This window comes from Heterodontus francisci, chromosome 15 (assembly GCF_036365525.1).
Source record: "Heterodontus francisci isolate sHetFra1 chromosome 15, sHetFra1.hap1, whole genome shotgun sequence".
Classification (NCBI taxonomy): domain Eukaryota; kingdom Metazoa; phylum Chordata; class Chondrichthyes; order Heterodontiformes; family Heterodontidae; genus Heterodontus; species Heterodontus francisci.
Window position 1 is genome coordinate 74,281,437 of NC_090385.1, and position 10,963 is coordinate 74,292,399.

Genomic DNA, 10,963 nt, shown 5'->3' on the forward strand with positions numbered 1-10,963 from the left:
ATGGATGTAGTCAAAAGGGCAATGGCTCAGTCTGCTGCTGCCAATAATGGTGGAGACAAAGATATTGCTGATGCAGGTGATCGAGGGTGGTGTGTGGTTTGCAGAGCACTTCAGGGTCTGGAGAAGCATTGATCAATAAGGTGTTGTCGTACTTCTCTCGCTCGCCGCTCGCCCTGCATGTGCCGCCCGGATGCTCTCTGTCCTCCCGTGCACCTTTTCTGCTGTAAGTCCTCTACATCCTCATCATCCGAGGAGGAGTGCTGCTCACGTCTCTCCTCATCCTATTGAGTGCTAGTTGTCCAGAGCACAGCAAACAGCAATTATACAAGCTACCCTTTCCAGTCCGTACTGCAGGGCACCACCCGAACTATCCAGGCAGCGGAAGCACATTTTCAGCATGCCGATCACCTAAATAACGGTGGTTCTTGTAGCGCCATGGCAGGCGTTGTATCTCTCCTCTGCATTACTGGTGGGGTTTCTCACTGGGGTCGGGAGCCAAGTCTCCAGAAAGCCACCCCTCGATGTAAGCCAGTTCAGTGAACAGCAGTGGCCCTGGCACTGGCCCATGATGAAGGCATCGTCGCAGCTGCCTGGAAATCGGGCACAGATTTGCATAAATCTCTTCCGGTGGTCACATACCAACTGCACGTTAAGTGAGTGGAAGCCTTTTCGGTTGAGGTATGCAGCTGGTCGCCCGGCGGGAGCCTTGATGGCCACATGGGGGCTGCTGCAGCTCATGACCGGGGTCTTCCACGTGGGCTGCACCTGCCTGTTGGTTCTGCCTGCGATGCATTTGGCTCCTCATGACAAGTGGATCGATGAATACAGAGTCTACGATCCCCATTCCAAGTTGCCATTAAACTCGGTTCCTTCACTACTTCAAAGGCACCTAACAGGACAAAGAATGAAGTTGACTGGTACATCAGGTGCTTTCATGTGGCGTGGCATGGCATTGCCCATCTTAGCTTCCACTAAGAGTGGCACAGAATAACCATATTCAGATTGTAGCAGTTACATCGATTGGCCCACCAGCTAGATTACCTTTAAATGCCTACCATTAATGGGACCTTGCCCACACAATGGGTTCTGGAGTGGCATTGTTCCTTCACTCACACAAACATGCAAAGTGCCCCCCTTTACGGAGGGAGGGGATGCGATACCTCCCTTGATGTCTGCAGAGTTGTACCCCCGGTAATACCATCCCCCTCCCACCTCCCTTCATGCCTGCAGAGTTGTGCCTCCGCTAATGCCATCCCCCTGCCCCTCCCTTCATGCCTGCAGAGTTGTGCCCCCGGTATACCATCCCCCTCCCCCCTCCCTTCATGCCTGCAGAGTTGTGCCCCCGCTAATACCATTGTATTAGCGCCATACACACGCATGCAGAGTTGAGACCTGTCTCGCAAAGCTAACCTTCAGAGGCTCCGAGCACTGCAACTTCTGCCCGCCAGCTTTTATCAGTCGGGAGCATGAAAGCACGTGACAGATGCCCGTTCACCTGAATATTTGAAAGAGTTTCCGAAGTGGCAGCGGGATGCATAATGTGGCAAGGTAAGTAGCACTTTACATATTTAAATGTAGCTCCCATCACCAAGTGGCAGGGGGGCCACCACGAGGCCTCACCACCGCCAGCAATATGGGGCCTGGCCTTCCCGGCACGGGGAGCGCGGTGGGCCTCTCCCAGAGGCATTTTCTGCTCCCCCCACATGAACCCCGACGTCGGGGGGGTCGGAAAAATCCAGCCCAATATCTGCCCGCACATTTGGCATAGCGATGCAGAGAATCCGGAGAGATGTCTATGTGACAGGAGTAATCTTGATCTCTTTCTCTCCCCTTCTCTCTCTCTTCCCAACTCGCTCAGAATCTTTGTCCATTTAATCCTCCACCTGGACCCAATCCCAACTGCTCACCCATGTTAAAATTCCACCTCTGTGTCTTGCATTTTTTTTTACTTCTTTGATTTCTCTCATTATGCCTTTTTTTTATTTGTTCGAGGGATGTGGCGTCGCTGCCCAGGCCAACATTTATTGCCCATCCCTAATTGCCCTTGAGAAGGTGGTGGTGAGCTGCCTTCTTGAACTGCTACAGTCCTTGGGGTGTAGGGACTCCCACAGTGCTGTTAGGAAGGGAGTTCCAGGATTTTGGCCCAGTTAATATCACTTCTACCATTTAACCATCTCCTATTCTCGACTTCAGTCATTCCATTTCTTTTTCTGTTTGTGTGTTTATCCCTCCACATTTTTCTATAACTTTTTAAGTGCTGCTCAACAGCAATATTTTCCAGTATTGATGTGAAGGATCTGCACCCCAAAAGCAACAATTTGTCCTTTCTCTCCACAAATGCGGCCTGGCCTGTTAAGTGTGCCAGCAATTTCTCTTTCTGTTTCAGATTTCCAGCATCCACAGTATTTTGTTTTTGCTTTTATTTTAAATAATTGATGGCTCTGGAGCAGTAAAGTATCAGGCTTCTGATTTTGTTTCTTTGTCAAACTTGATGGATGCAGTTTGTTTTTGTTTTGGTTTATTTGCGTAGCTCTACCAGGACAGGTCTCACACTACATAGCTTGGGAATGATTTTCCTAACAATAAATTTACTTAATTTTGATTCTAAGTATGAGCAGTGGACTTTTGAGAAAGTGATTTTGTACAATATTTCAGCAGCAGGGGGAGATGTGCAACTACCAATCTGTAGTACAGAATTCCCACGATCACTTTCCATTGCACTAATTATTGTGTAGCCTTTTGTTGCAAGATTCTGTTACCCTAGTAGGAGCTATGATAGATGTCAACCTTTAAACTTAACTTTCAAAATAAGAAGTGTCATGAAACATGTAATATGGTCTATTTAATATGATTATTTTCCATCAGAACTTCAACATAAAATGAAATGAATTCTATTTCAGAATGAAAATACCATAGCAATGTAAGGCCTATTAAGTTGAATTAAATGCAATATAAAATACAATGGCAAATCCTGGAAAAAATAGACCACAATTGTAAACAAATTGCAAGGCATGTTGCTTAATTCTGACTATGGTTTTCAAATTCCACAATATAATTTGTGTTTTTTTAACACAGTTCTAATTTGATACTGTGGCAGCAGACATAATACCAGCTGCTGTTGGTCATGAGGGCAGGAGAGTAATAATTAACAATTTACATACATGGGGTGAGATATTGTAAGAGAGCAAAAATGATACTGTACAAATGCTGTCAGGAATTGGGTTTGAAAATATGCATGGTGCATAATATCCAAAATTGTCCAAATTAGACCAAATTTCAATTGTCATGCATAAACTCAACATTTTGGTTGCACCATTGCTTCTAACCTTCCTGGAGCATAAAATGTTCCATTTTGTCTGTCAGTTTTTTTAAATTTTATTTAACTGTATGTCAGTTCACTAATTTACTATGACCTGACAGCATAAAAAGTATGCGTTACTGACCAGAATTACAAGATACCATCAAAATGTATGGAACTCTTAAGAGGTAACCTTGAGGCAATTACTGAAAATACAGTAGAACGTGCATTAAATAGTTACTCTGGGGACTAAACAATATTGGTTTCTTGAGAGAAATGCCTTCTTAGTCCAGACTCAGATCCCATTAAAAATCATTGCATTGGGACAAGGGTAAGCTGATAAATGGTTGTTAAAGGCAAGGGACTGCTTAATGCAAGTGACTGTGAACATATGTATCACAAAATATGTTTTTTTTTTAATGCTGATTTCAGCTAAGGAATTTTCACAGAGAAAGGGGAAGGCAAATGCAGTATCTTCATCGTTAGGATAAGACAGAAACTAGCATTGGTAAAGTTAATTTGATCATATATGACACTGCTTAATGTTCAGCTCAGTGTCAACTCCTGTACACTCAAAATAGAGGAGCTGCTATTTGAGAACATACACTATGTTAATGATGGTATCAATTTATTTAATATTTCAAATAGGTATAGCAAATTTATAAATGTTGGATAACCAAACATGCTACCAGTACCAATGTCAGATTGTACATTTGAGCAAAGTGTTATTGGATACCCATTGTGAGCCTGAGCAGAGAGTGCTATGTAAACCCCAATTTCACAGCTTGAAAGATAACACTTGCTTTCTTCAAGTCAAAGATGGAAATTGCCACTGATTACTTCCATAATACATTGACAATTTAACCTGTTGTGCCATGCAGACTAAACACAGTCTTTTGAATCTCACACAGTGTATAAGTCCCTGCAATTAAAGCCTAGCCTTTTCATAGCTTGCATAACATGGCAGGGGAAACTATAATGAATGTAGATATCTCGAGTATTTGAGTATGGTAGTTTATGGGAATGCAGAAAGAATTAATGAATTTATGCTGGGATTCTAAGAAGCAAACAGGATACGTAGCATAATAGTTATGATACTACACTAGTAATACAGAGGCCTGGACTAATGCAACTGGGGACTAAACAATATTGGCTTCTTGAGAGAAATGCCTTCTTAGTCCAGACTCAGATCCCATTAAAAATCATTGCATTGGGACAAGGGTAGGCTGATAAATGGTTGTTAAAGGCAAGGGACTGCTTAATGCAAGTGACTGTGAACATATGTATCACAAAATATGTTTTTTTTTAATGCTGATTTCAGCTAAGGAATTTTCACAGAGAAAGGGGAAGGCATGAGTTCAGATCCCACCACAACAGCTGGGGAATTTAAATTCAGTCAATTAAATAAGTCAGGGCTAAAAGTGTTTATCAATAATTTTTTTTTATTCTTTCATGGTATGTAGGCATCACTGGCTATGCCAGCATTTATTGCCTATCCCCAATTACCCTTGAGAAGGTGGTTGTGAGCCACTTTTTTGAAGCGCTGCAGTCCATGTGGTGTAGTTACACCCGTAGTGCTGTGAGGAAGGGAGTTCCAGGATTATGACCCAGTGGCAGTGAAGGAACGGCGATATAGTTCCAAATTAGGATGGTGTGTGGCTTGGAGGGGAACTTGCAGGTGGTTGTGTTCCCATGAATCTCCTTTTCCTTCTAGGTGGTCGCGTTCATGGGTTTGGAAGGTGCTGAAGAAGGAGCTGCAAGTAAGTTGCTGCAGTGCATCCTGTAGATCAAGGTTGTCCAACCTTTTCGGGCGGAGGGCTGCATTAAGATTTTTGCTTAGCTCAGGGGACCGGTGAGCAAATTTCAAAAGATAAAGGCATTAAAAATGTATCTTACTAATAAAAACAACAACAAACGTGCATTTTTGTGATGACGTTTTAAATGGGAAGACTAATTTATTGACTTACTTTCTCGTCCCTATGTTGAAAACTGTTTTATTGGCATATCTGGCACTATTTTTGCTTGCATAAGTAGTCAATCTCAGCCCGCACACTTGATGTAGCAATGCAGTGTATTCTGGATAAATATTCATATTTCAGACAAGACCTTGATCTCTCTCTGCTCCCCCCCACCCGCCTCTCCCCGCGCTCTCTGTGTGTGTGTCTCATTCTCTCTTCCTCACCTGCACCCGCCACCCCCCCCCTGCCACCCCCGCCCCCCCCAGGACTAGGGGACACAGATTGAAAGCATTGTGCAAAAGATGCAGGGAAATATGAGGAAGCACTTTTTTACACAGTGGGTGGTAATGACCTGTAACCCGCTGCCCACAAGGGTGATGGAAACGGAAATGATCAAGTGGAAGTTGGATGGCCACCTGAGAGAAAAAGACTTGCAGGGCTACCGACACCGAGCCAGGGAGTGGGACTGTGGAGAGCCGGCATGGGCTAGATGGACAGAATGGCCTTCTTCTGTGCCGTAAGTAAATGACTCTTTGACTCTCTCTCCTCTCTCTGTCGCTTTCTCATCCCCCTGTCTGTCTGTCTCTCTGTCCCTCTTCCGATTCTTTCTGTCTCCTTCTCCCCCCTGTCTCCTCCCCCCTCTCCCTGTCCCTCTCTATCCACCCTCTTTCGGTACCTTCCCCCTCTCTCTCTCTCCACCACCATATCTCCAGTGTTCCCCACTGCCCACTCAGTGTTGCTTGCTCAGTGTTCCCCATTCTCTATGTCCGCCCATCTCTCTGTCCCCCCTCCCCATTTTCCTCTCTCTCTCTCTGTCCCCCTTTCTCTCCTCTCTCAGTTGCAGAGAGGGAATGCTCAGCGGATGGTTTTAAAAACATTTATATGACTACTCCAGTTTCATAGGTGTCAGCTGCTGATATCGGGAACAGCCGTTTCCCAACAGACCCGGGGTTTTCCAGTGGGTTCTGACTTTGGAAAACCCCGAGTCTGTTGGGAAACAGCTGTTCCTGATATCAGCAGCTGACACCTGTGAAACTGACAGTGCAATGATTTTAAAAAAGTCTGCTCTGTAAGAAGACAAAGGGAAATTTCTCATCTCCAGTCACAGTGAGGATGAGGAAAGGCCCCGGGAACAGTTTACACCCACGGGCCGGATGGAAATGTTTGGCAGGCCGTGTGTTGGATAACCCTGTTGTAGATGGTACACACTGCCGCCACTGTGCATCGGTGGTGGAGGGAGTGAATGTTTGTGGATGGTGTGCCAATCAAGTGGCCTGCTTTGTCCTGAATGGTGTCTACCTTCTTGAGTGTTGTTGGAGCTGCACCCATCCAGGTAGGTGGAGAGTATTCCATCACACTTCTGACTTGTGCCTTGTTGATGGTGGATAGGCTTTGGGAGTCAGGAGGTGAGTTACTCGCTGCAGAATTCCCAGCCTCTGACCTGTTCTTGTAGCCACAATATTTAGATGGCTACTCCAGTTTAGTTTCTGGTCAATGGTAACACCTAGGATGTTGATAGTGGGGGATTCTGTGATGGTAATGCCATTGAATTTCAAGGGGAGATGGTTGGATTCTCTCTTGTTGGAGATGGTCATTGCCTGGCACTTGTGTGGCGCGAATGTTAATTACCACTTATCAGTCCAAGCCTGAATGTTATCCAGGTCTGGCTACATAACGACACGGACTGTCTCAGTATCTGAGGAGTCGCAAATGGTGCTGAACATTTCCCACTGACTGCCATTGACTCCAGTTTTGCTAGGGCTCCTTGATGCCACACTCATTCAAATGCTGCCTTGATGTCAAGGGCAGTCACTCTCACCTCACCTCTTGAGTTCAGCTCTTTTGTCCATGTTTGGACCAAGGCTGTAATGAGGATTGGAGCTGAGTGGCCTTGGCGGAACCCAAACTGAGCATCAGTGAGCAGGTTGTTGCTGAGCAAGTGGTGCTTGATAGCACTGTCGACGACACCTTCCATCACTTTGCTGATGATAGAGAGCAGACTCATGGGGCGATAATTGGCCTGGTTGGCTTTGTCCTGCTTTTGTGTACAGGCAACTTTCCACATTATCAGTGTTGTAAGTGTACTGGAACAGCTTGTGTGGGGGCGCAGCAAGTTCTGGAGCACAAGTCTTCAGTACTAAAGCCAGAATGTTGTCAGGGCCCACAGCGAGACAGGACATTCCCAAGGATGGTGATGGTCGTAACTGGGACATTGTCTGTAAGTTATGATTCCGTGAGTATGACTATGTCAGGCTGTTGCTTGACTAGTCTGTGGGACAGCTCTCCCACTTTTGGCATAAGCCCCCAGATGTTATTAAGGAGGGCTTTGCAGGGTCAATAGGGCTGGGTTTTCCGTTGTCATTTCGGTGCCCAGGTCAATGCCGGGTGGTCTGTCCAGTTTCGTTCCCTTTAGGCTTTTCTCTGGAGGTTTAGTACAATTGAGTGGCTTGCTAGGCCATTTCAGAGTCAACCACATTCCTGTAGGTCTGGAGTCACATGTAGACCAGACCAGGTGAGGACGACAGCTTTCCTTTCCGAAAGGACATTGGTGAACAAGTTGGATTTTGACGACAATCGACAATGGTTTCCATTCCTGACAGCTTTTTTTCTTTTAATTCCAGACTTTATTAATTGAATTTAAATTCCACTAGCTGCCACGGTGGCATTTGAATCCATGTCCCCTGAGCTTGGGCCTCTGGATTGCTCATCCAGTGACATTACCACCAAGCCACCGCCTCCCCCTATAGTGACCATGAAACTACTGGATTGTCATAAAAACCCTCTGGTTCACTAATATATTTTAGCGAAAGAAATCTGCTGAACTTACCTAGTCTGCATACTTGGCCTCCTGACTCCAGGCCCATAGCAAAGTGTTTGACTCCTAACTGCCCTCTGAAATGGCCATTCAGTTGTATTGAAGAAGGTAGCTCATTACCACCTTCTCAAGGACAGTTTGGGATGGACAATAAATGCTGGCCTTGCCAGTGACGCCCACATCCTGTGAAGGAATTTTTCAAAAATCATAGTTGGATTTATAGCTGTCAGCAAGTTTTTTTTAAATCTCATATTTATTAAATAAATATTCTCCCCTCTTCACCTAGGCTTGTTCGGCTGCGTGGTAGCAAGGGTGCAGACAGCCCTCCAATACTTTATCCAAGTGGCCATTTATGAATGTGCATAGGCAAAATGTTAGTTCACTATCCAACTGTGGGACTTTCCAACAAAGCATCACCCTATTGTTCGCCAATATCCACACATTTAGACTTTCCAACAGTGATTACTTAGTTGTAATTAGCAACAAGAGCCTGGCTTAATTTTTTTAACCTCTTCCATAGTCCTGGGAAGCTGCTGGCAGCTCCATTATGCTATCCTAACTGAACTACACTAAATCAGTACAGATATGGATCTTGCATCTTATTGGGAATTTTGCCTTAGCACCAAGTGCAGAGTCTGGCAGGATTCCTGCATTTACCCCATATAATAGTCACCTTTCATCAATAGAGAGTGCACATTTGCACCCTCGCTGGTAGATAGCGAGCAACCAGAGCACCTCATGATCAGCATAGTGAACAGCATAAATATAGCATGTGTGAATGCATTGCCACAATCCTTCTCACATCATACGCCAGTGGATGGTAGTTCCATTCATTGCTTCTTGCTTCTATGCAACCCAATCATGGTTGGCACTGAACCCTAGATAGTTGAGCTTGTGTTACTATACTGAACTTCCAGGTGAAACCTTTGTACAGCTCTCACCTGAAGTGTCAGAACTTTCTGATCATCTTTATGCTGGACATTTACCTTCAGTAGGAAGGACCTACACGTGAAATTTGTGTCAATACCTGCCATTAAGTCCCATGTGACTTACCAGGCTTACTTATAACCAGCTGTTTAATCCAGGTCCTCATGTGAGATTCCTTTGCAAAGAGGTCTGTCTGTCATGAGGCTAACTGCCCCTCCAGGGTACTCATTAGGTTGGACACCTCCTCCTCTGCCAATACATCTCCGTCTGTTACAAATGCATTTCACAATTTGGCGCAGTATCTCATACATGAGCTCGAGGAACATCTTCTGTTGCATGCTGAGGTGTCCTGAACCACAAAGAAGCACTACTTAAACACATTTCTTATACACCACAAGCTTCACCTGCATGGGGAATTTGCTGATATTGAAGAAAAATGTGCAGGAATGAAAATGCCCTTTGAGTCAGAAGTTGGCATCCTCTCTGCCCCCAGTACGAATATGAATCATCAATTGAGACAGGTGCCTCTTGAATTTTCCAGGCAATACCTTTATGATCCCCTCTTGAGCTGTACTTAGTGACATCTGCTGTATTTCACTGGTTAGCCCTTTGTTTCAAGATGGTCAGAATACCCCAGGAAGAATACCAGCAACACAATGTCATCTGCATAAAGGAGTGCCACAGTATTTTTATTAATGCCTGGAACAAACATTTATAAACTCTGCTCATTCCTTCCTATTCCTCACCTAGCACATCATTGGTGAATGCATAAAATAGAATGAGTCATAGTGGACAATCTAACCTTGCTACCCTTTCAGTAAAAATAACTTCAATATGTCTCTCATTTACCCTTACATGGATTTTGAAGCTGGATTACACACCTCGGATAAAATCCAAGATTTGGCAAGATACTCCCTTGCTTCCAGCTTCCTCGGTGGTGGGGGTTGCCCTGCATGAGGCACCAGGCTGGAAGCCTTACGAAATCAGTGAAAGCAATGTAATTGGAGTTCTGCTGAGCATGCCAATATTCTGCAATCTTTTATACAGCTGTAATCTCATGAGGAAACTCTAGCAAGTTCCTCTTTCATTATTCTAAAGAGCCTCCAGCATTTGATATGTGTGTCGTGAGAACGAGGGGAACTACTTTATAAGACAGCGATACCATCAAGAGGATACGTCTATGGTATTAAGGCTTACGAAAGTCACCCCTTTTTACGGTTAGACATCATAACTGTCGTCTGAAGCCAATGCTACGCAAGCCATACTATCAATCTACTCACCAGTGTTAAAGCATTCTTAACAATGCAGGAGGCAAAGCATCAGCTCCCAAAAATGATTGCTAAGCATTGTTGTGTAATTTCCACGCACTCACATATGACCAGAACGTAATTTATAAAGTTTTTTTACATGTATTTCCACATATCCATAAATGGGACATAGACTTTCATTATGATATTTCTTCCACTATGCTAGGATGAAACATCAAATCAAAGTGAATTTAGTTCAGGAAAATAATTATTGTGTCTGCAACTAATCATGTAAAATGAAGGATTTGTATTAACAACCTTTGCTGGCGAATACACTTATTATCAGATGGTAAAGACGCACTAATTAAATTATTTATCACTCAGTTGCATGTAGAAAAATGCCTTCACTGTCAAGTTAAACAAGAACTCCACTTAAAGTCAATTGTCATATTGTGCTGCAGCACTGTCAGTGAATCCAATACATCACTTCCTGCAGCATATAATGAAACAAAATGTGACAAATTTTAACTTCCTATCTTAAACATAGAAACATAGAAAATAGGAGCAGGAGTAGGCCATTCGGCCCTTCCAGCCTGCTCCGCCATTCATTATGATCATGGCTGATCATCCAACTCAGTAACCTGTTCCTGTTTTCGCCCCATACCCTTTCATCCCTTTAGACCCAAGAGCTATATCTAACACCTTCTTGAAAACATAC

The 10,963-nt window shown here is 44.3% G+C and overlaps 1 long non-coding RNA gene across 1 annotated transcript in view; it reads right to left on the reverse strand.

Annotated features, from left to right (window-relative positions):
- LOC137377929 (uncharacterized) overlaps positions 1-10,358 on the reverse strand; it is a 60,648-nt gene extending 50,290 nt beyond the window's left edge. Inside the window, exons 1-2 of the long non-coding RNA XR_010976517.1 lie at positions 10,279-10,358; positions 9,125-9,347 (exon numbers count right to left, since the gene is read on the reverse strand). This is a non-coding gene — a long non-coding RNA (uncharacterized lncRNA). The remainder of the gene's footprint in view (positions 1-9,124; positions 9,348-10,278) is intronic.
- Between the last annotated feature and the right edge of the window lie 605 nt (positions 10,359-10,963).